Source organism: Pristiophorus japonicus, chromosome 27 (assembly GCF_044704955.1).
Source record: "Pristiophorus japonicus isolate sPriJap1 chromosome 27, sPriJap1.hap1, whole genome shotgun sequence".
Taxonomy (NCBI): Eukaryota; Metazoa; Chordata; class Chondrichthyes; family Pristiophoridae; genus Pristiophorus; species Pristiophorus japonicus.
This window is the reverse complement of record NC_092003.1, coordinates 5,432,071-5,456,397: the sequence shown is the minus strand read 5'-3', so window position 1 is coordinate 5,456,397 and position 24,327 is coordinate 5,432,071. Positions and strand designations below refer to the sequence as shown.

Sequence of the window (24,327 nt, the reverse complement as noted above, 5' to 3'; positions counted from 1 at the left end):
ACAAAGTTAGCTTGGGCTAATGATCAAAGTTTACTCTTGTTTGTTGTAAAAGTGAAACACAGGAAAGTAACAAGCAGAAAATGGAGGAATAGTGTCAACAAATGTTCCAGGAGCTTCATTCTACAGTGTCATCTGTGGGTCAGTGGGTAGCACCCTCGCCTCTGACTCAGAAGGTTGCGGGTTCAAGTCCCACTCCAGGGACTTGAGTACATAAATCTAGGCTGACACCCCCAGTGCAGTACTGAGGGAACACCACACTGTCGGGGGGGCAGTACTGAGGGAGCACCGCACTGTCGGAGGTGCCTTCTTTCGGCTAAGACTATGACAAGAGGCCAGCTTCGTCGAGGAGGCCCAGTAGGGAGGCGGAGCAACGTCGGAGAGGCCTACAAGAGACCAGCCTTCGTCGGGAGGCCCAGCAGGGAGTCGAGGAGGCGGAGCGGCAGCGTTGGTGAGGCCTACAAGAGGCCAGCGTGGTGAGTCAGAGAGGCCCAGCAGGGAGTCGAGGAGGCAGTGAGGCCTACAAGAGGCCCATCTGGTGCAGCTGCGAGGCAAAAAAGTAGAAAGAAATCGAAAGGTGACGTCACAGCCAAGGGGGTTGGTGATTGGTAAATAGTTATTCTTTTTCTTTATCAGTAAGTAACTTTTAGAAGTCATGGCAGGAGAGCTCAGACACGGGTTATGCTCCCCGACAACTACGTGTGCGGGAAGTGCAGCTCCTGACGGACCACATTGCGGCGGGTGGATTCACTCTGGAGCATGCACAATGCTGAGAATGACATGAATGGCATGTTTAGTGAGTTGGTCTTACCGCAGGTAAAGGGTACATAGCCAGATAGGGGATGGGTGACTAACAGGAAGGAGCAGTGCAAGGAAGGTAGTGCAGGGGTCCCCTGCGGTCATCCCCCTGCAGTCATCCCCCTGCAAAACAGATTCACCACTTTGGGTCCTGTTGCGGGGGATGACTCACCAGGAGAGGGCAGCAACAGCTAAGTTCATGGCACCGTGGGCTCTGCTGCACAGGAGGGCATGAAAAAGAGTGGGAGAGCTATAGTGATAGGGGATTCAATTGTAAGGGGAATAGATGGACGTTTCTGCGGTCGCAACCGAGACTCCAGGATGGTATGTTGCCTCCCTCGTGCGCGGGTCAAGGATGTCTCGGAGCGGGTGCAGGGCATTCTGAAAAGGAAGGGTGAACAGCCAGTTGTCGTGGTGCATATAGGTACCAACGATATAGGTTAAAAAAACGGGATGAGATCTTACATGACGAATTTAGGGAACTCGGAGCTAAATTAAAAAGTAGGACCTCAAGATTGCTACCAGTGCCACGTGCTGGTCAGAGTAGGAATCGCAGGATAGCTCAGATGAATACGTGGCTTGAGCAGTGGTGCAGAAGGGAGGGATTCAAATTCCTGGGGCATTGGAACCGGTTCTGGGGGAGGTGGGACCAGTACAAATCGGATGGTCTTCACCTAGGCAGGACCGGAACCAATGTCCTAGGGGGAGTGTTTGCTAGTGCTGTTGGGGAGGAGTTAAACTAATATGGCAGGGGGATGGGAACCTATGCAGGGAGACAGAGGGAAGTAGAATGGGGGCAGAAGTAGAAAGAAGAGAAGTAAAAGTGGAGGGCAGAGAAACCCAAGGCAAAAAGCAAAAAGGGCCACATTACAGCAAAATTCTAAAAGGGCAAAGTGTGTTAAACAGACAAGCCTGAAGGCTCTGTGCCTCAATGCAAGGAATATTCGGAATAAGGTGGACGAATTAACTGCGCAGACAGCAGTTAATGGATATGATGTAATTGGCATCACAGAGACATGGCTCCAGGGTGACCAAGGCTGGGAACTTCAACATCCAGGGATATTCAACATTTAGGAAGGATAGACAGAAAGGAAAAGAAGGTGCGGTGGTATTGCTGGTTAAAGAGGAAATTAATGCAATAGTAAGAAAGGACATCAGCTTGGATGATGTGGAATCGGTATGGGTGGAGCTATGGAATACCAAGGGGCAGAAAACGCTAGTGGGAGTTGTGTACAGACCACCAAACAGTAGTAGTAAGGTTGGGGACAGCATCAAACAAGAAATTAGGGATGCATGCAATAAAGGTACAGCAGTTATCATGGGTGACTTTAATCTACATATTGATTGGGCTAACCAAACTGGTAGCAATACGGTGGAGAAGGATTTCTGGCATGTATTAGGGATGGTTTTCTAGACCAATATGCCGAGGAACCAACAGGGAGCTGGCCATCCTAGACTGGGTGATGTCTAATGAGAAAGGACTAATTAGCAATCTTGTTGTGCGAGACCCCTTGGGGAAGAGTGACCATAACATGGTAGAATTCTTTATTAGGATGGAGAGTTAAACAGTTAATTCAGAAACTAGGGTCTTGAACTTAAGGAAAGGTAACTTTGATGGTTTGAGGGGTGAATTGGCTAGAATAGACTGGCAAATTTTTTAAATGATACTTAAAGGGTTGACGGTGGATAGGCAATGGCAAACATTTAAAGATCACATGGATGAACTTCAGCAATTGTACATCTCTGACTGGAGTAAAAATAAAACGGGGAAGGTGGCTCAGCCGTGGCTAACAAGGGAAATTAAGGATAGTGTTAAATCCAAGGAAGATTGCTAATTAGTCCTTTCTCATTACACATCACCCAGTCTAGGATGGCCAGCTCCCTGGTTGGTTCCTCAACATATTGGTCTAGAAAACCATCCCTGATGCACGCCAGGAAATCCTCCACCACCATATTGCTACCAGTTTGGTCATTGGCCAGAAAAAGCAGCAAACCTGAGGACTGGGAGAAATTTAGAATTCAGCAGAGGAGGACAAAGGGTTTAATTAAGAGGGGGAAAATAGAATACGAGAAGAAGCTTGCCGGGAACATAAAAACTGACTGCAAAAGCTTCTATAGATATGTGAAGAGAAAAAGCTTAGTGAAGACAAATGTAGGTCCCTTGCAGTCAGAATCAGGTGAATTTATAATGGGGAACAAAGAAATGGCAGACCAATTGAACAAATACTTCAGTTTTGTCTTCACGAAGGAAGGCACAAATAACCTTCCGGAAGTACTAGGGGACCGAAGGTCTAGTGAGAAGGAGAAACTGAAGGATATCCTTATTAGTCGGGAAATTGTGTTTGGGAAATTGATGGGATCGAAGGCCGATAAATCCCCGGGGTCTGAAAGTCTGCATCCCAGAGAATTTAAGGAAGTGGCCCTAGAAATAGTGGATGCATTGGTGATCATTTTTCCAACTGTCTATCGACTCTGGATCAGTTCCTATGGACTGGAGAGTAGCTAATGTAACACCACTTTTTAAAAAGGGAGGGAGAGAGAAAGCGGGTAATTATAGACCAGTTAGCCTGACATCAGTAGTGGGGAAAATGTTGGAATCAATTATTAAGGATGAAATCGCAGCACATTTGAAAAGCAGTGACAGGATCGGTCCAAGTCAACATGGATTTATGAAAGGGAAATCATGCTTGACAAATCTTCTGTAATTTTTTGGGGATGTAACTAGTAGAGTGGACAAGGGAGTACCAGTGGATGTGGTGTATTTGGACTTTCAAAAGGCTTTTGACAAGGTCACACACAAGAGATTGGTGTGCAAAATCATGGTATTGGGGGTAATATACTGACGTGGATAGAGAACTGGCTGGCAGACAGGAATCAGTGAGTCGGGATAAACGGGTCCTTTTCAAAATGGCAGGCAATGACTAGTGGAGTGCCGCAGGGCTCAGTGCTGGGACCCCAGCTCTTTACAATATACATCAATGATTTGGATGAAGGAATTCAGTGTAATTATCTCCAAGTTTGCAGATGACACTAAACTGGGTAGCGGTGTGAGCTGTGAGAGGGACGCTAAGAGGCTGCAGGGTGACTTGGACAGGTTAGGTGAGTGGGCCAATGCATGGCAGTTGCAGTATAATGTGGATAAATGTGAGGTTATCCATTTTGGGGACAAAAATGCACAACAGAATATTATCTGAATGGTGGCAGATTAGGAAAAGGGGAGGTGCAACGAGACCTGGGTATCATGGTACATCAGTCATTGAAAGGCATTGAAGAAGGCAAATGGTATGTTGGTCTTCATAGCTGGGGATTTGAGTATAGGAGCAGGGAGGTCTTACTGCAGTTGTACAGGGCTTTGGTGAGGCCTCACCTGGAATATTGTGTTCAGTTTTGCTCTCCTAATCTGAGGAAGAACATTCTTGCTATTGAGGGAGTGCAGCGAAGGTTCACCAGACTGATTCCTGGGATGGCAGGACTGACATACGAGGAGAGACTGGATCAACTGGGCCTTTATACACTGGAGTTTAAAAGGATGAGAGGGGATCTCATAGAAACATACAAGATTCTGACGGGACGGGACAGGTTAGATGCAGGTAGATTGTTCCCGATATTGGGAAAGTCCAGAACCCGGGGACAGAGTCTTAGGATAAGGGGTAGGCCATTTAGGACCGAGATGAAGAGAAACTTCTTCACTCAGAGAGTTGTTAACCTGTGGAATTCTCTCCCGCAGAGAGTTGTTGATGCCAGTTCGTTGGACATATTCAAAGAGGGAGTTAGATATGGCCCTTATGGCTAAAGGGATCAAGGGGTATGGAGAGAAAGCAGGAAAGGGGTACTGAGGTGAATGATCAGCCATGATCTTATTGAATGGTGGTGCAGGATCGAAGGGCCGAATGGCCTACTCCTGCTCCTATTTTCTTTGTTTCTATGTGACCGAGGTCCCGCTAGCCCTCTCAGGTGGACGTAAAAGATCCCATGGCCACTATTTCAAAGAAGAGCAGGGGGGTTATCCTTGATGTCCTGGGGTCAATATTTATCCCTCAACCAACATCACTAAAACAGATTATCTGCTCATTATCACATTGCACACAGCAAGCTCCCACAAACAGCAAATTGGCTGCCACGTTTACAACAAAAGTACGTCATTGGCTGTAAAAACATTGGTGGTCGTGAAAGGTGCTATAGAAATCTACAAGAACTTGTATGCAAGTGGGGCTCCACAATTGACCTCAGTTGGGTCAAAAATAGCCAGTGCTGTGGAGGTCCACGCTGCTGAACTTTTCAAACAGTAAGGCCCCACAAAGTGGTCGGGCTCGAGTCAAGTTCAGTGTGTTGATGTTCCCCTTTATTCAGCAGCGTGGGGATGCATGCATGCTATGCAATAAGTTACTGTTCATTCATAGTTAATGTGCTTTATGGTGTTTGTATGAAAACCTGGTCACGTGACGAGAGTGTTGCTGATGCCAGAGGTTCATTGTTATTTATTAGGAATCCTATAGCCTCCGACAAAAGGAATACTTCAATCCTATCGGTGTATGGGCTGAGTTTGCACCCAAGACAGGAGAGAAGTCAACGATCTATCCCACTGCATTACTCACTCTTGTATTTTTTTGTGTGTATTGAACGTCCATTAGTCTGGAGCCACCTCTTCTACGTTGTATACCTTTGAGAATTCTGTGGGTCATACAGCAGGTTTGGCATTTTATCTCAGACCCACATTCAAATCAAAGCCACTAGAGGGCTGGTCTGGAAAATGGAAATTTCATACAGGTACAGTAGAGGCGCTCCACTCAGACTGAGGCTATTCATTCTGTATCTGACCCCGTGCTGTACCTGCCCTGGGAGTGTTTGATGGGACAGTGTAGAGGGAGCTTTACTCTGTATCTAACCCGTGCTGACCCAGGAATGCGCGATGTTGACTTCTATTCTAGGCAGTTAGTTTTTCACCTTGAGGAGCACAAATTCACACGTTGTAAAAAAAAAAAGTGCTCCTACATGTTTGTGCAAATCGACGAGTGCAGATTACTGCAGAGACAATTACGTTGTCAATATCTTGTGGCTTTTGTACAGGCAGCAGTGGAAGGAAAATCAATCTCTATCGTTGCTGGAGTTTAACTGCAATGCCACTACAGAAATTGATGAGGAATTAATTATGATTGGGAGTCTCTACATTGATCCAGAGTCTTTTTGCGCGAGCTCCTCTTTGAAAATGGGAACAAACAACTAATTGGCACCAGACTTGGCAGCTAACTGCCTGAAGTACTCCAACTACGAACAATCTTCTACTGGAGAGCAACCAGAAAGAGAATGATTTTAGTAAGGAGGGATATTCTTGTATTGGAGGCAGTTCAGAGAAGATTCACAAAGTTGATTCCTGAAATTAAGTTCTTATGAAGAAAGGTTAAGCAGGTTGGGCCTGTACTCATTGGAGTTTAGAAGAATGAGAGGCAATCTATTGAAACACGTTAAGATACTGAGAGGATGTTTCCTCTCGTGGGGCAATCTAGAATAAGGGGACATAGTTTCAGAATAAGGGGTTGCTCATTTAAAACTGAATGAGGAATTTCCTCTGAGGGTCGTGAATCTGTGGAGGCTGGGTCATTGAATATATTTAAGGTGGAGATAGACAGAATTTTGAACGATAGGGGAGTGGAGCTGAGGCCAAGATCAGATCAGCCATGATCTTATTGAATGGCGGACCAGACTCGAGGGGCCAAATGGCCGACTCCTATATCTTGTTTTCATGTAACGATGGGACTGGGATCCCAACAGAATCCTAATTACAATCATGGTGGAGGAGAGGCAGTTCACATGAAGAGATAATACTCCAGGCCATGCAGTTGTATTTTAATGGGGCCTTTTCGCTTGCTGTATGGAAGCTGGGATAATCCTGCCTGCTAATACAAACTCCTTGCCTCCTTTAGCTGCACAGCACGGAAGAGGGAACAGCCTTAATCCCAGCTCAGCCAACATCCTCCAACCAGGCAGGTCATGACTGGAGGCCCAGAAGCAGCAAGCCTGCCGAGGACAACAGATAACGGTGAGATGAACTGCAAATGAACACGCCCCCTGGGCAGTTGAATGAGGAAGTGTGTGTGTGTGTGTGTCAGGGGGAGGGGAGGTTCTTTAAATCAAGCGCCCTTTTTGTCCAATAAAGAAAAAGCTGATCTCCGCCTCGGCAGGGCTTGTTAGGTGGGAAAGCAAGCTGTGAGGAGGATAAAGCGATATAGACAGGTTAAGTGAGTGGGCAATAAGGTGGCAGATGGAGTGTAATGTGGGGAAAAGTAGGAAAAATATAAAAACATTTTTCTTAAAAAATGGTGAGAAAGTATTAAATGGTGTTTGAAAAGATTTAGGTGTCCTGGAACAGGAAACAGAGGGTTAGTTAGCATGCAGGTACAGCAAGCAATGCAAATGGCACGTTGGCCTTTATTGCAAGAGTCAGGAAGTCTTGCTACAATTGTACAGGGCCTTGGTGAGACCACACCTGGAGTACTGTGCACAGCTTTGGTCTCCTTATTTAAGGAAGGATATACTTGCCTTTGATTCTGAGATGACAGGGTAGTTGCTGAGAAGTTATTCCCTTTGGCTGGACAGTCTAGAACTAGGGGCCAGCCATTAAAGACTGAGATGAGGAATTTCCTCACTGGGGGTTGTGAAGGCTCAGTCACTGAATGGGGACAGTGCAGCAAAGTGGAGTTGAGGTAGATCAGCCATGGGGGAATGCCGCAGGCTCAAGGGGCTGCCTCCTGCTCCTTATGTTACAAAATAGCTCAATACTCATGGCACATTTTAAATATATATTTATTCCCAGGCTGTGGGCATCACATGCAAGAGTGGCACTTATTGCCCATCCCTAGTTACCCTTAAAGTGGTGGTTCTTGAACCACTGCATCCATTTGCTGAAGGTTCTCGCTCACAAGTGCTGGTAGGTGAGGAGTTTTCCTGGAGTTTGACCTCGTGACGAATGGTGCCTTGAGGGCAAGGGGTAATCACCCTCACTTCTGGAATTCTGGTCTTCCTGTTTGGACCAAGAACAAATGTCACTTCATAGCATTGTCTATAACTGCTGATGGGAGGAGAGAGAGGGGGGATTAGAAGGATGGGAAGGGAGGAGAAGGAATTAGGAGAGGGAGGGAAGATTGTATCATGCACACTGGCCCCACTGACATCAGCTCCAGGCTCAGCTGTAACCCCCATAAGTTTAACTTTAGCTCTTCTACGCTCATTACTTAGTGCGTGCAGCGAGGTGACGGATATCAGTACTGGGCAGCCAGTTTCTCGAGCAAGGAGAACACGCCCTCGGCTCACCCCTCAGCAGGGAGGGGGGTAGATCGGGGGTCTCTGGGTCGTGATCAGCAGCGGCGCTCCGACCTGGGTTAGGAAAGGGAGCTTCTACCACCGAGGCTGGGCAAAGCACCTTGACTCAACTTCTCCCCCGAATAGATTCTGGAAGCTCTGCCCCGATTCTTCCAACAGCAGAGAAGCCAGTGGGATTTAATACCTGAAAACAATTAACGGGAACAAGGTCAGCAGCCAGATTGCTTCAGTATCCCCGCTGGGAGTAAATGGTGTTAATGTCTCCCTGGTGATTCCTTCCAGTTTCAAGCAGCTGCAGGTTCTCTGTCTATTAAATCTCACTCATTGATTCCAGCATGAATCACCCAGGTGGTGGCCGTGTTGTAGTTGCCAGACCTCATCATTCTCCACGTGGCTGGACTGATCACAGGGTGAGAGATTAGTTCGTACAAACAGTTTATCCCCTCCTGAAGTGCAGCGTTCTATTTAATGATTGGTATGGGGCTTTTATTTTTAAACGGACAATTTGCATTTTATATCGTGTTTCTATAGTAAAACGCTAGCAATGGCCGACTTAAGATACAAAATCTAGGTTGCTGTTGCTTTCTGGGATTATGGTTGAATGAAGCTCACGCAAGTAGCCATTCTTCAGGTGTTAACCTAGAGTTAGGGTGGGAAATTAGTATCGTTAATGCCCGTGTTTTGGGCGCTAAGAGTGCCCTTGGTGGCACAGTGAATGTCTGCCGGAATACGCAGAGCAGGCAGATTGATTTGACGCCAGTGGTACTATTTGAGCTCAACGCTTCAGCTAACCATGTGAACACCAGCAATACTTAACAGGATGATCAACAAGAGTGGGAAGAGAGGAAAAACAAAAGGAGGGAGAGCAGGAGAGAAAGCGGAAGAAGAAAAGGGGCAAGATGAAAAAAGGAGGAAGGCAGATAGAGAAAGGAAAGATGGTGGGAGAGAGGGAGGGTGACAGCCTGAGAGAAGAGGCGGAGGGAGGCTGAGGGGGAAGGAGAGGAATAAATGGAGCGAGGGAGAGGGAAGAGACAGAGAGAGAAGACGAGAATGGCAGTCGGCTGTGTCAGAGAGGACTCTCGCTTGGCGTACTTACTGGAAGGAGGCGGCACCTGAGACACGGACTAATCCAAAGCCTGTTCCTCATTAACAACCCTCTTGGGTTAAGACTCGGTCACTCCAAATACTTGAAACCAAACATATTCTGCCCATGTCCACCTTCGGAACCCTGGTTTCCCCCCCCCCCTCCCCCAGTTTGGTGCAGCCATTTTCTGGCGATGTGGAGGTCTGTGGATGGAGCTTCTCACCCACGTCATGGGGGAGGAGGGGAGTTTCAGGCTAACTCAGGAATTACAATAGCATGCCTTTGTCCTTTTAAGGTAGATCAAGGTATTATCAGATGGAATGAGTTAAAGATTAGGCAGCATAATCTAAACCTTGGTCATTTAGGGAAGGTATTCGGTGTTGGGGTGGAGGGTGAAGGCAGGCGGGGAGGTACAAGCAGCCAGAGTTAGAGGGATGGAGGAGGTTACAGAGATGAGATGGGGTAAGGATGAGAAATTAGGAACAGTGGGGACGGGAAAGGAGCAGGGAGGCGATAGGTGAGCAGGACAGTGCAGGCTAGGCTAGGCTACGGCTGCGTTTTATGGTGGGTGGAAGATGAGGCTCTCCGGGAGTGCTGGAACAGTCAAGTCTCGATGTGACAGAGGCACGGTGAGGGTTTCAGCAGCAGATGGGCCGAGGCTGGTGTGGGGCTAGGAGTTGGCCCCTTAGTGGAGAGCTTATGGAGTCAGAAGCTCGACTCGGGGTCAAAAGACGCCAACGTTGCAAACTGTCGGCTTCAGCGCGAGACAATGGCCGGGAAGGGGGATGGAATTGGTGGGGAGGCCGAACACAAAGGTGGCTCGTTCAGGACTGGATGTTCTTCAAAGGCTTCTGGGCCTTACTGACCCAACCTTAGGCCAGAAAACATTACCTGGATTAAGGTGCTCACACCCAGCCCACCCACACGTTTTATTTCTTACCCATTTTAGATGCCTGGACCAATGTGGTTATAGAGGCCAGCAACAGCCTGCAGCGTACCGCACTGAAGCACAGCTCGCTGCTTCTGGGAGCGATGAGGATGAGCAATGTGGGCAGCCGGACCTGTGTCCCCACGGTATGAGGACAGGGCATAGATCAGGCCAGCTGGCAGACAGAAAAAGGATGCAATGCAAAAAAAAATAAATGAAGTTGTTTATCATTTTTGCTCCAGTGCTCTCAATAAAGCCTCTTCTGGTGTGCCTGTATACATTTCACTGCCTCCATTCCAGGATCAAACCCACACACAAATTAACTCCTTGTACACAAGTAACAAGGTCAAAAATTCTCAGCGCTCATCTACAACTGCACCCTTCGTGCTCGCTAACCTACATTTGCTTCTGGTTAAGAAACGCCACGATTTTAAAATTCTCATCCTTGTTTTCAGATCCCTCTGTGGCCTCACCCCTCCCCATCTCTAATCTCCTCCAGCCCCACAACACCCCCCCCCCCCCACACACACACGTCTTACAAATTAGCCCTGACTTCCGTCAAAAGCACTTTCAGGGTATATGTCTGAGAATCTGGGAGCCCTTCCAGCTAGCTCTGACAATACTTGCTGAAAGGTGTTGGGACCCTTAACTGCCCCTCTCCCTCCAGCAGTAAACCAACCAGGGGACGATATTACCGTTCTGCACAGCCACACGCTGGAGAAGGAAATTGCAGCAGGTTGCATTTATTGCCACTGAGCCACCAATGGAAATCCAAGCTGTTCACTGCGAAGACATCACGCCACGCCGGTCCCGTACCTCACTGGAGAACCATGCACGCTTAGCTTCGAGCAGGAACCCTGGCCAACACTCATCCCCACTCAAGAGTGCGGAGGTCAAACCTGGTGCCCACCCTCCCACCCGTTCACTGCTGGCCTGGCTGAGATCTATTATCGCCGCACCGACTCATGATCAAAACTAGGATCGTGATGCCCGTGCCTGAACAACATGATATCGTGAGAATAGATCTCACCACAAAAATATTGTGCCACACTCCAACAGTCATAACAGCAAAAATAATAGAATCTTACAGCACAGAGGAGGCTGTGCTGTGCTCCTGAAAGCTGTCCAATTAGTCCCAGTTTGAAAGTTACTATTGAATCTGCTTCCACCGCCCTTTCAGGCAGCACGGTCCCAATCGTAACAACTCACTGTGTCAAATACAATTCTCGCCATCTCACTTCCAGTTCTTTTACCAATTACCTTAAATCTGTGTCCTCTGGTCATCGACCCTCCTGCCACTGGAAACAATTTCTCCCCATCTATTAAAATCACCTTCATGATTTTGAACACCTCTTATCAAATCTCCCCTTAACCATCTCTGCTACAATCCCAGCTTCTCCAGTGCCTCTGGATAACTGAAGTCCCTCATCCCTGGTACCATTCGAGTAAATCTCCTCTGCACCTTGATATCCTTCCTAAAGTGTGGAGCCCAGAGATGGACACAATTCTCCAGCTGAAAACTACCCAGTGATTTAGAAAGGATCCCACATGCTTTATTAATAGGATTTATCCATTTAGAACATGTTATACTGCAATTCTGGATTGTCTCCTTTCCCAAACACTACCCACTTTAATCAAGTAATCTATTAGAACCCCTCCCCCCTCCCCCCTCCATCATGGCTCAGTGGGTAAATACTATGTCCGGTGTGGTACAAATCCAGACAGACCATAAACGCCCAGGTTTGATCCCTGCTCTGTGCTGTTCACTATGTCAGCCAGGGAGAACACAAGAAATAGGAGCTGGAGTCGGCCATCCGGCCCCTCGAGCCTGCTCCGCCATTTAATACGATCATGGCTGATCTGATCTTAGCCATAACTCCACTTCCCTGCCTGTTCCCCATAACCCTCGACTCCCCTATAGTTCAAGAATCTGTCAAGCTCAGCCTTGAATATATTCCATGACTCGGCCTCCGCACTCTCTAAGGCAGAGAATTACAAGGAGGCAGGCAGGGACACGGGTGAGATAGGGTTTCCTGTGGAACTATACCCCAGCTAGAGTCAGCATCCTGTCGTGTCTGTGGAGCTATACCCCAGCTAGAGTCAGCATCCTGTCGTGTCTGTGGAACGACACCCCAGCTAGAGTCAGCATCCTGTCGTGTCCGTGGAACTATACCCCAGCTATAGTCTGCATCCTGTCGTGTCCATGGAACTATACCCCAGCTAGAGTTAGCATCCTGTCGTGTCCATGGAACTATCGAGTGGAGGGTAACCAATGTAACCCCACTTTTTAAAAAAGGAGGGAGAGAGAAAGCAGGGAATTATAGACCGGTCAGCCTGACCTCAGTAGTGGGCAAAATGATGGAATCAATTATTAAGGATGTCATAGCAGCGCATTTGGAAAATGGTGACATTATAGGTCCAAGTCAGCATGGATTTGTGAAAGGGAGATCATGCTTGACAAATCTTCTGGAATTTTGTGAGGATGTTTCCAGTAAAGTGGACAAAGGAGAACCAGTTGATGTGGTATATTTGGACTTTCAGAAGGCTTTCGTCAAGGTCCCACACAGGAGATTAATGTGCAAAGTTAAAGCACATGGGATTGGGGGTAGTGTGCTGACGTGGATTGAGAACTGGTTGTCAGACAGGAAGCAAAGAGTAGGAGTAAATGGGTACTTTTCAGAATGGCAGGCAGTGACTAGTGGGGTACCGCAAGGTTCTGTGCTGGGGCCCCAGCTGTTTACACTGTACATTAATGATTTAGATGAGGGGATTAAATGTAGTATCTCCAAATTTGCGGATGACACTAAATTGGGTGGCAGTGTGAGCTGCGAGGAGGATGCTGTGAGGCTGCAGAGAGACTTGGATAGGTTAGGTGAGTGGGCAAATGCATGGCAGATGAAGTATAATGTGGATAAATGTGAGGTTATCCACTTTGGTGGTAAAAACAGAGAGACAGACTATTATCTGAATGGTGACAGATTAGGAAAAGGGGAGGTGCAAAGAGACCTGGGTGTCATGGTACATCAGTCATTGAAGGTTGGCATGCAGGTACAGCAGGCGGTTAAGAAAGCAAATGGCATGTTGGCCTTCATAGCGAGGGGATTTGAGTACAGGGGCAGGGAGGTGTTGCTACAGTTGTATAGGGCCTTGGTGAGGCCACACCTGGAGTATTGTGTACAGTTTTGGTCTCCTAACTTGAGGAAGGACATTCTTGCTATTGAGGGAGTGCAGCGAAGATTCACCAGACTGATTCCCGGGATGGTGGGACTGACCTATCAAGAAAGACTGGATCAACTGGGCTTGTATTCACTGGAGTTCAGAAGAGTGAGAGGGGACCTCATAGAAACGTTTAAAATTCTGACGGGTTTGGACAGGTTGGATGCAGGAAGAATGTTCCCAATGTTGGGGAAGTCCAGAACCAGGGGTCACAGTCTAAGGATAAGGGGTAAGCCATTTAGGACCGAGATGAGGAGAAACTTCTTCACCCAGAGAGTGGTGAACCTGTGGAATTCTCTACCACAGAAAGTAGTTGAGGCCAATTCACTAAATATATTCAAAAGGGAGTTAGATGAAGTCCTTACTACTCGGGGGATCAAGGGGTATGGCGAGAAAGCAGGAAGGGGGTACTGAAGTTTCATGTTCAGCCATGAACTCATTGAATGGCGGTGCAGGTTAGAGGGGCTGAATGGCCTGCTCCTGCACCTATTTTCTATGTTTCTATACCCCAGCTAGTCAGCATCCTGTCGTGTCCGTGGAACTATACCCCAGCGAGAGTCAGCATCCTGTCGTATCCGTGGAACTACGACCCAGTATGATGCTGCTCCCCAGCATCTTCAGGAGAGGATGAGAGATGGAAAAGGAGCCCCAACTAATATGTCCTTACTATACAGTATAAATGCATACGAGGCCCATACTTGAGAAAAGATCACTGTGACCAGTTACCTTTATTACCAAGACCTCAAGAGGTGGACAGTGAGTGGAGCTTCCCCTTTTAGACTGGAAGGTCCAAGTTAGGAGTGTCTCCCCCAAGTTCGCCCCCTGTGGCCAGTGTTCTCAAGGTATACAACTCAGGTCAGCTTATACATGGGTTACAATGACAGTTGAATACATGACACCAACAGTGATCAGAAAGTTCAGCATTCCAGAACTCGCGCTCTCTCTCGCTGAAGGTGCAAGTACTTTGCCTGTTCTGGAGCTTTGCAGCGGAGTGAAGCGTACAGCCTGTTGATTAGAATTCCAGTCCATCCCCGAGCTTGAGTTTTCCTGTAATGACGCACTGCACCGTGCACTGGCTGCTGCTCTATTATATCGGCACCCTGCAATGCGCTGAATCAGGCAATCATCACTTCGCTACATGCAGGCTTCTGCATAATTCACTTGTTTTTGTTTTTACTCTGGTCTCTCCCATTTTAATTTTTGTTTCGTTTTACCAGCTTCCTCAATTCTGCAGCAAGTCCCCATTTCCACACACCTATCCATAGGCAGCCCCAATTCCACAACTTGGAACCTCCCCCTAAATCTCTCCAGCCAATTCCTAACCCTCCTGATTCTGCACCCCATTTCCCTGCCCTCTGGTTACACACTTCATTCCCTGCCCTCTGGTTACACACTTCATTCCCTGGTTTGCTGCCGTGGAAAAATATATCGACTTGGATGACGGTCAAGAACCAGGTTTGAGCTGCTGTGCCTCCCTCCCCCCGCATGGTCAAATAACCTACTGACACTCGCTGGCTGGGATCACACATGGTCACTGGAGGGCATCTGATATCTTAAGATCCACACACACGCACACACGGGTCAGAAGAGCAGAGGAGATAATCAGAGGGTAAAAGGGCACTAACAAACCCAGAACTCGGGTTTAACGGGCCTGTCTCTCTGTACAGTGGCTCAATGGGCAGCTCTCTCACCTCCTAGTTGGAAGATTATGGCTCCAAAGTTCCACTCCAGAGACTTGAGCACAGATTCTAGGCTGACACTCCCGGGGCGGTGCCGAGAGAGCGCCGCACTGTCGGAGGGGCGGCGCCGAGGGAGCGCCGCACTGTCGGAGGGGCGGTGCCGAGGGAGCGCCGCACTGTCGGAGGGGCGGTGCTGAGAGAGCGCCGCACTGTCGGAGGGGCAATCTTTCAGATGAGACATTAAACCAATGCCCCGTCTGCTCTCTCAGGTGGACGTAAAAGATCCCATGGCACTATTTCGAAGAGCAGGGCGCATTATCCCAGTGTCCTGGCCTATCTTTATCCTTTGTCCAATGTCACTAAAAATAGATTATCGGGTTGTTACCTCATTGCTGCTTGTGGGAGCTTGCTGTGCACAAACCGCCGCATTTCCCAATGATACAACAGTGACTACATCAGCATCAGCTCTGTGACTCTCTTCTGCACCACACCAGAACAGTACTCGAGTTGAAATTTTACGACACCGCTCCTCCGCCTGTACGCCAGTGTTTTAGTATCAATACAGTTGTGAGAAAGTGGGAACTTTAACTAGTTTCCTCCCCCAACATGGGGCACTGAAGCAAACTACAACAATTATGCACTTCCTCAGCACTGCACCAAGTGTCAGCCTTCATTAAGTGGCCAAGTCTCTGGGGTGGGGCTTGAATCCATGAGCACACATTACAGAAAGTAGCAAACACAGTACACTTACCAAGGAGGATCTAGGCTGCCTCCCACAGTGAGCGCGCCTTTGATACGCTATCGACTACAAGTCAGGAGCCTGTAACACAGCAAGTTAATCAATTTTGTTCAGCGCATTGAAATAATAATATCCAGCTGTACATGCAGGTTTTGGGTATAAATTTTCTTTCAAAAGTGAACAGGACAAAGCGCTATTGACTCATTTAATCTGTCTATGCAGGCAACTGACAAATTCATGAAGTCAGTTTTTAGAAGAACTCTGAACCCGATTGGACAGGTACTGTCTGCAGCGCGATGGTGATGGACGGATAACACCCATGTGGTTGGCCAGATATTTTGCCACACACAATTATGAGATATTCTCGCATGTGTCAAAGAACATTTTTTCTTTCCAAAATTTCCCAAAACATTTATTCTAGTGTGCATATTCTAAATTTTTGACAATTGGAATCGGTGTAAAGACAGACCCAGTTATTTTCTGTCATCAGCTCCAGTTCAGTCTCTGATTGAAGTTTAGTCAGGAGATTAAAATGTCTGCCTCAATTATATATTAAAGACGCACAGTTAGCCCTTGCTTACTAAGAAATGTAGAGCTCCTACAATGGCATTTTGTTAATTCATTCCTGGGATGTGGGCGTTGCTGGCAAGGCCGGCATTTATTGAGCCGCCTTCTTGAACCGCTGCAGTCCGTGTGGTGAAGGTGCTCCCACAGTGCTGTTAGGGAGGGAGTTCCAGGATTGTGACCCAGCGACGATGAAGGAACGGGTGATGTATTTCCAAGTCAGGATTGTTGTGTATCTGTAGAGCATGCACTCCTATGTTCCGCCACCAGGGAGCTCATCCCCTGAAGTCCTAAGGAACCCCAGCATCCCTTGGGAGCACTGTATATAAGCCCAAGGCCTGTTCCTCACTCTGGAGTGTCTTATTAAAGACTGAGGTCACTGTTACTTTAACCTCCCTGTGTGCAGCCTCATCTGTTTTAGGGACACAATAGGGATGGTGTGTGGGACTTGGAGAGGAACGTGGAGGTGGTGGTGTTCCCATGCACCTTCTGCCCTTGTCCTAGGCGGTAGAGGTCGCGGGTTTGGGAGGTGCTGCCGAAGAAGCCTTGGTGAGTTGCTGCAGTGCATCTTGTAGACGGTGCACACTGCAGACCTAACTGAGTTAGCAATAGAGGGTCCCACAATATTGGCTTAGGGGCTCCTGGGTTAGAGAAGGCAGAAATCGGCCAGAGCTCCTGCCCCTGATCACTCGGTGACTTCTGCTGGAAAAACATTCCGAGAATGTCGTTTTGAGAGCTGCATTATACTCCGTGTAGTTGAATATTCGGCTCATGGTCTAAACTCACGTGAAGGGCCACTTAGAAAGAGTTACTGGGGAATGGGAGGGAAAGCGACAGAGATGAAAGTTCTCTCCATCCCTCCCCTCGGCCCAAACATGGACGGAATCCCCCCCACACCACATCAGAGGAACATTTTTCCCTCTCCCACACGAGCCAGTATTCAGGCTCTCTTGCCGATTTAATGCCACTGTGTCCACACTCACAGCGAGCTGGGATGAAGCAGGCCAAACTCACTGTATGCAGTCTCAGATGGAAGGCTAGTAGCTCAGTCACCACACCAGATCCTCCCAAAATTCCTCTTTTATATATATTTTTACTGCGTCCCTTCCTCCTTTCACCTCTGTTCTTTGCGGCAACTATAACCATTTGCTGACAAGGTAGCCGCAGCCTGTGTTAGTCTGAGTGCTGGGGGGAGGGAGCGAGGGGGCAGTGCTCAGGACTTGAATTGTGTTTTATTTTCTTGATTACCTTCAGGAATCAGGGAGCATTTGACTGCAAATGGAAAATAAAATAAAAACACGAGCGACGTAAAGCAGGCTGCTGACCTCGAAATCGACCCGTGTGTTTGGAAACTGTTTTACCAGCCCAGGAAATAACCGCTGTGAAAGGTGGCATGTGTTTAAGCTCACGTCACACGTCACAGTTTGTGTTGCGACACAGGTTGATTTATATGGCCTGTCCTGATTCACATCTTTGCGAGGCGAGGATGGCAGCCTGCTCTCGCTCGCTGGCTTTGTACATACTTCAAACCCCGGAAACACCACTCAGTGCCTGGGAGCCCGCTGTATCAAAGCTACCCGGGAACAGATTCCTTTGAAGAGGGACAAAAGCCCGCGGGAGAACGATTTGAGGGGTAATTACCCCCCCGCCCCCACACAGTTTGCATTCGATGAGATGGGAGCACAATTCAGGAACGAAGAATGACGCATTCAACAGATGACGATCAGTCCATTTAAATTAATGGACCGGGAAAAGAGATCATTCTGGCTGCAAACCAGAAAGAACTTGCAGCACCTTTTAGCCAATGCTTTGTTCAGCACATTAAAAGATAGCACAAGGGAAGGAATTAAAGCTCCGATATTTAAGGGATGGCACCATATTGGGCAGTTCATTCACTCAGCCACTAAATTAACCAATCAGCTCCAGCAATGCTCAGGGTAACTGCATCGTATAGCACAGCGTGTGTTTAGCTTTCAATCTGTCGCCGAACATTTAAACAAAGAAATGGCACTATTAATGAGGAACAGCTTCTCGCCCAGTCATACACTAACCATCACAGCTGTGCCCGCTACATCCAGCAGTAAACTAACTACAGCACAGGTGCCTGAGAGCCAAGCAGTACGGGCTCAGAATACAGTGTTGGACCCAACAGTCTGGCTATTTAAACAGAATCTCTCGAAAGCTGAAAGAGGCACCAAAAAGTTTGATTTTTCAATTAAAAGCCATTTCCCCATCTCCCCCGCCCCAACCTCCTCCAGCCCTACACCCCTCCCTAGCCTTGTAACCTCCTCCAGCCCTACCCCCCTCCCTATCTCTGTAACCACCTCCAACCCTACACCCCTCCCTATCTCTGTAACCTCCTCCAGCACTACACCCCTCCCTATCTCTGTAACCACCTCCAGCCCCTACACCCCTCCCTATCTCTGTAACCTCCTCCAGCACTACACCCCTCCCTATCTCTGTAACCTCCTCCAGCACGACACCCCTCCCTATCTATGTAACCGCCTCCAGCCCCTACAACCCTCCGAGATCTCTGCACTCCTCCAATTCTGCCCTCTTGCCCATCCCCCGATTCCCATCGCTCCACCATCGGTGGCCGTGCCTTCTGTTGCCTGGGACCCAAGCTCTGGAACTCCCTCCCTAAACCTCTCCGCCTCTCTCTCCTCCTTTAAGACGGTCCTTAAACCGACCTCTTTGACCCAGCTTTTGGTCACCTGTCCCAATCTCTCTGTGGCTCGGGGTCAGATTTTGTCTAATTTACGCTCCTGTGAAGTGTCTCGGGACATGTTGCTGCGTACACGTTGTTGACATTTTGCCATGACTGTGTCCTATCAATCAGAATAATTCTAGACCTCCCGCTCCCATTCCTTTCCTTCCTCAGTTCTCAGACTGTTTCAAACAAGCTCAACACCAACTTCAATATTTTATCGTCTCCTTCACACTCTGCAACCTCGAGGCTAAACACGGATGACTGAATGGAAGAAATTGGCAGGAAAATGGAAGACATTTAAGAGATAAAGTTGCTCAAGTCAAAGTCACAAATGACATCCTTTGTGACTGTGACAAAGGCAAACTATCCCTCCTCGTCCTCCTGGACCTGTCTGCAGCCTTAGACACAGTTCACCACTTCTGCACTCGCCTGGTTCCAGTCTTATCCATCGAATCATAGCCAGAAATCTCCCACAATGGCTTCTCTTCCCACTCCTGCATCGTTACCTCTGGTGTCCCCCAAGGATCTGTCTTTGGGCCCCCTCTTGTTTCTCATCTACATGCTGCTCCTTGGCGATATCATCCGAAAACACGGGGTCAGTTTCCACATGTACGCAGACGGCACCCAGCTCGACCTCACCACCACTTCTCTCAACTCTTCCTTGGTCTCTAAATTGTCAGACTGCCTGTCCGACATCCAGTACTGGATGAGCAGAAATTTTCTCCAATTAAGTACTGGGAAGACCGAAGCCATTATCTTTGGTCTTCGCCACAACCTGCGTTCGCTAACCACTGACTCCATCCCTCTCCATAGCATCAATCTGAGGGTCTGTTCACAACCTCGGTGTGATATTTGACCCTGAAATGAGTTTCCAGCCACATATCTGCGGCATAACTAAAACCGCCCTTTTCCACCTCCGTAACATCGCCCGCCTCCCACCCCTGCCTCAGCTCTTCTGCTGCTGAAACCCTCATCCATGCCTTTGTTACTTCGAGACTTGACTACTCCAATGCATTCCTGGCTGGCCTCCCACATTCTACCCTATGTAAACTAGAGCTGATATAAAACTCAGCAGCCCCGTGTCCTAACTCGCACCAAGTCACGATCACCCATCATCCCCTGAGCTTTCTGACCTACATTGGTTCCCACTTAAACAACGCCTCGATTACAAATCCCTCCATGGCCCTCGCCCCCTCCCTATCTCTGCAATCTATTTCAGCCTCACAACCCCACAAGATGTCTGCGCTCCTCAAATTCTGCCCTCTTGAACATCCCTCATTATAACTGCTCAACCATTGATGGCTGGGCCCCAAGCTCTGGAACTCCCTCCCTAAACCTCTGTACCCTCCTTTAAGACATTCCTTAAAACTTTTTACTACATTAAATGCGCTATATAAATACAAGTTATTTTATTATCCACATCTCACCTTGCTTTCTTCTGTTTTGAAGCAATGTTACTCTCCTTTTTGTCTTAAAAAAAGACAGCCGTGACTCAGTGGGTAGCACACTCACCTCCGAGTCAGAAGCCCACTCCAGGGACTCGAGCACAAAAATCTAGGCTGACATTTCAGTGCAGTCCCGAGGGAGCGCCGCACTGTCGGAGGGGCAGTGCCAAGGGAGCGCCGCACTGTCGGAGGGGCAGTGCCGAGGGAGCGCCGCACTGTCAGAGGGGCCGTCTTTCGGATGAGACGTTAAACCGAGGCCCCGTTTGCTCTCTCGCATGGATGTAAAAAATATCACGGCTACTATTTCGAAGAAGAGCAGGGAAGTTATTCCCGGTGTCCTGGCCAATATTTATCCCTCAACCAACATAATAAAAACAGATGATCTGGTCATTATTACATTGCTGTTTTTGGGAGCTTGCTGTGTGCAAGTTGGCCGCCACATTTTCCAGTGACTACAGCTCAAAAGTACTTCATTGGCTGTAAAGCACTCTGAGATGTCGAGAGAAGGAGAGAGAGAGAGAGAGAGAGAGAGAGAAAGAATATTGGCCCCAGGACACCAGGGATAACTCCCGTGCTCCTCTTCAAATAATTGCCGTGGGATCTTTTACATCCACCTGAGAGGTGCCACACAAAAGGTTACTGCAGAAGATAAAGGTACGCGGAGTCAGAGGAAATGTATTAGCATGGATAGAGAATTGGCTGGCGAACAGAAAGCAGAGAGTCGGGATAAATGGGTCCTTTTCGGGTTGGAAATCGGTGGTTAGTGGTGTGCCACAGGGATCGGTGCTGGGACCACAACTGTTTACAATATACATAGATGACCTGGAAGAGGGGACAGAGTGTAGTGTAGCAAAATTTGCAGATGACACAAAGATTAGTGGGAAAGCGGGTTGTGTAGAGGACACAGAGAGGCTGCAAAGAGATTTAGATAGGTTAAGCGAATGGGCTAAGGTTTGGCAGATGGAATACAATACAGAAAGTGTGAGGTCATCCACCTTGGAAAAAAAAACAGTAAAAGGGAATATTATTTGAATGGGGAGAAATTACAACATGCTGTGGTGCAGAGGGACCTGGGGGTCCTGGTGCATGAATCCCAAAAAGTTAGTTTGCAGGTGGAGCAGGTAATCAGGAAGGCGAATGGAATGTTGGCCTTCATTGCGAGAGGGATGGAGTACAAAAGCAGGGAGGTGTTGCTGCAACTGTACAGGGTATGGGTGAGGCCGCACCAGGAGTACTGCGTGCAGTTTTGGTCACCTTATTTAAGGAAGGATATACTAATTTTGGAGGGGGTACAGAGACGATTCACTAGGCTGATTCCGGAGATGAGGGGGTTACCTTATGATGATAGATTGAGTAGACTGGGTCTTTACTCGTTGGAGTTCAGAAGGATGAGGGGTGATCTTATAGTAACATTTAAAATAATGAAAGGGATAGACAAGATAGAGGCAGAGAGGTTGTTTCCACTGGTCAGGGAGACTAGAACTAGGGGGCACAGCCTCAAAATACAGGGGAGCCAATTTAAAACAGAGTAGAGAAGGAATTTCTTCTCCCAGATGGGTTGTGAATCTGTGGAATTCTCTGCCCAAGGAAGCAGTTGAGGCTAGCTCATTGAATGTATTCGAATCACAGATAGATAGATTTTTAACCAATAAGGGAATTAAGGGTTACAGGGAGCGGGCGGGTAAGTGGAGCTGAGTCCACGGCCAGATCAGCCATGATCCTGTTGAATGGTGGAGCATGCTCGAGGGGCTAGATGGCCTACTCCTGTTCCTAGTTCTTATGTTCAGACGGGGCCTCGGTTTAACGTCTCATCCGAAAGACGGCACCTCCGACAGTGCGGCGCTTCCTCAGGAGTGTCAGCCTAGATTTATGAGCTCAAGTGGGACTTGAACCTACAACCTTCTGACTCGGAGGTGAGAGTGCTACCCAGAGACACAGCTGACACCCTTGAATACAAAAGCAAGGAAACGACAATGAATCTGTGCAAGACAATGATTCGGGCACAGAGGCCTGTGGGCAGATTTAGGCATGCACTGGAGCCATGGAAAAGACACATCTTAGATCCGTTGGGATGATACCAGGGTCAAGAGGATATAGTCACAATGAGAGACTTAACAAACCTGGGGCAATTTACATTGGAGCAGAGAAGGTTTGAGGAATCTAAGGGAGGTGTTCAAAATTATGGAAACATTTGAGAGGGTAAACAATGAAAGATATTGAATGGGTAAGAATATTTAGGCTTCATACTCAAAGCATGAAGAAGAATATTTTCCACACAAAGGATTATTGGAAAATGGAATCCATCACAAGTGTCTACTGAAGTCCCATCAATGGGCACTTAAACAAAAATACCTAAGGGTATGGAGAAATGGGAGAGCTCCAATATCACGATAGCACAGGTTAGTCACGATGGATCGAATGGCCGCTTCCTGCACAAGATGTCTACGATTCTGGTTCATTAAGAAACTCCCAGCCCTGTCCAAGTGTCTATTGTTAATTAGCCCATAAAGCCCCTCTGGACATACCTGTATTCAGTTCTGCCATGCAAGTGATGACCCATAGATGCGCAGCTCCACAGTCAGAACAATGGCATACCCTGCGGGAAGAAGAAACATAATTCAGCTTGTGAAGTGATGTACATAGAACGGTTACAGCACAGGAGGTGGTCATTCAGCCCGTGCCAGCTCTCTGCAAGAGCACCTCAGCCAGTCCCCCTCCCCCGCCCTTGTCCCTGCAATAATTTCTCCTTCAGATACTTATCCAACTCCCTTTTGAAAGCCGCGATTGAGTCTGCCTCCACCACCCTCTCAAACAGCGCATTCCAGATCCTAACCACTCACTGCGTAAAAATGTTTGTCCTCATGTCGCCTTTGGTTCTTCTGCCAAACACCTTAAATCTGTGCCTTCTGGTTCTCGACCCTTCCCCCAATGGGAACAGTTTCTCTCGATCTACTCTGTCCAGACCCCTCATGATTTTGAGCACCTCGATCAAAACTCCTCCCAACCTTCTCTGCTCCAAAGAGAACAACCCCAGCTTCTCCAGTCTATCCGCGTAACTGAAGACCCTCATCCCTGGAACCATTCTCCTAAATCTTTCTGTGCCCAGAATTGGACACAATACTCCAGTTGAGGCCGGACCAGTGTTTTACACAGGTTCTATTGTGTCCCTAACACAGATGAGACTGCACACAGGGAGGTTAAAGTAACAGTGACCTCAGTCTTTAATAAGACACTCCAGAGTGAGGAACAGGCCTTGGGCTTATATACAGTGCTCCCAAGGGATGCTGGGGTCCCTTGGGACTTCAGGGGATGAGCTCCCTGGTGGCGGAACATGGGAGTGCATGCTTTACAGATACACAACAGGTTCAATCATAACTTCCTCGCTTTTGTACTACATGGAGGAGTAACTTCACACTGAGGGCACCCAAACTATCCTTTACCATTAAAGCAGGCTTGCTTTGTGAATTGAAGGAAGTATTTTATATCAGAAATTGGTTTGCAGGGTTGGAAGAACTTTCAAAATAAGCGTGATTTTGACTGACACAAGGTGCTAGCCATTCCGTATTCATCTTCTGTCGCCCACTGTGCACAGTGCCCACATCATCAAAAGCTCTTGTTCCTGTTCCTCTGAAGCTCGAGATACCCTGTCTGACTCACTCTCCTTGCTTCCTTTCTGCAACCTGCGATTAAATTAAAGGCCTGAAAATTGCGGTCAGACGCCTCCAACCAAATTTTTAAAAAAACAAAAGTACCCGGTGGTCCCGGAGGAACGTAGACTTGCGCTCCGAGGCCTAGATGCGCAGTCCAGTGTAGGGGCCCATACATCCCAAGAACGTATTCCTAACCTGGG

General features: G+C 48.0%; 2 long non-coding RNA genes across 3 annotated transcripts; one reads left to right on the top strand and one right to left on the bottom strand.

Annotated features, from left to right (window-relative positions):
* Positions 1–326: 326 nt before the first annotated feature.
* On the top strand, positions 327–10,341 carry LOC139239435 (uncharacterized). Of its 2 annotated transcripts, none has more exons than XR_011588655.1 (3): positions 327–574; positions 6,717–6,832; positions 10,146–10,341. It is a non-coding gene; the product is annotated as an uncharacterized lncRNA (long non-coding RNA). The 2 variants fall into 2 exon arrangements; XR_011588656.1 differs by having other exon boundaries at positions 327–605.
* LOC139239436 (uncharacterized) lies at positions 7,579–23,147 on the bottom strand. Its single transcript, XR_011588657.1, has 3 exons — positions 23,003–23,147; positions 15,771–15,839; positions 7,579–7,813 (listed from the first exon to the last, which is right to left on the bottom strand). It is a non-coding gene; the product is annotated as an uncharacterized lncRNA (long non-coding RNA).
* Positions 23,148–24,327: the final 1,180 nt, after the last annotated feature.